Here is a 1,027-nt window from a genome sequence, read left to right as displayed (position 1 = left end):
ATAAATCTAGGAAATTGGAAATTATAAAAACAAAATAGAATGCTTAAAGATTGATATCCTAGGCATTGTGCTTGGTAAAGTGGAGGGTCAGCAAAAAAGAGGAAGACCCCTAATGAGATGGATTAACACGCCGTGACAGCAGCAATGGACTCAAGCTTAACAATGATTGTGAGGATGGTGTGGGATTGGGCAGTGTTTTGTTCTGTTGTACGTAGGTTCTCTGTGAGTCACAACCTAACAACTATAAGTGAAATCCAAAATACAACCTTGAGTATATCCCACCTGAATTTAGAGACAATCTCAAAAACAGATTTGACGCATTGAATACTAATGCCTGAAGACCAGAAGAGTTATGGGATAACATTAAGAACATTAAACATGAAGAAAGCAAAAAGTCATTAAAAAAGCAAAAAAGAAGGAAAAGATCAAAGTAGATGTAAGAGATCTGAATGTTGTTCTTGAACATAGTGTAGCTAAAGTGAATGGAAGATAAGATGAAGTAAAAGATAGACAATTTCAAAGGACAGCTCATGGAGACAACGTAAAATATTATAATGACATCTGCAAAGACCTGAAGTTACAAAAACAAGAAAGAAAATATTAATATTCTCAGTATTTCTTAAACTGAAAGAACTAATAAAAATTTTCAAGTCTTGACATGAAATATTGAAGTCATTCTATAGGTGAAATACTGAACAATGCAGAGAGCATCAAGGGAAGAAGGAAGGAATACACAGTTTCTATACCAAAAGAAAATTGGTCTAAATTCAACCATTTCAAAAAGTAGCATGTAATCAAGAACAAATGGTATTGAAAGAAGAATTCTAGGTTGCACTGTTGTTGTTGTTGTTAGGTGTCATCGAGTCAACACTGAGTCATAGCGACTCTATGCACAGCAGACCAAAACACTTACCGATCCTGGGCCAACCTCACTACTGTTGCCACTCTTGAGTACTTTGATGCCTCCACCTAGCCAATCCATCTCGTTGGGGGGTAGAGAGGTGACCCAGTGGAATGTAGAAATCAT

This window comes from Chrysochloris asiatica, unplaced genomic scaffold (genome assembly GCF_000296735.1).
Source record: "Chrysochloris asiatica unplaced genomic scaffold, ChrAsi1.0 scaffold00070, whole genome shotgun sequence".
In the NCBI taxonomy this organism is placed as follows: domain Eukaryota; kingdom Metazoa; phylum Chordata; class Mammalia; order Afrosoricida; family Chrysochloridae; genus Chrysochloris; species Chrysochloris asiatica.
Note: the sequence above shows the minus strand (reverse complement) of the source record.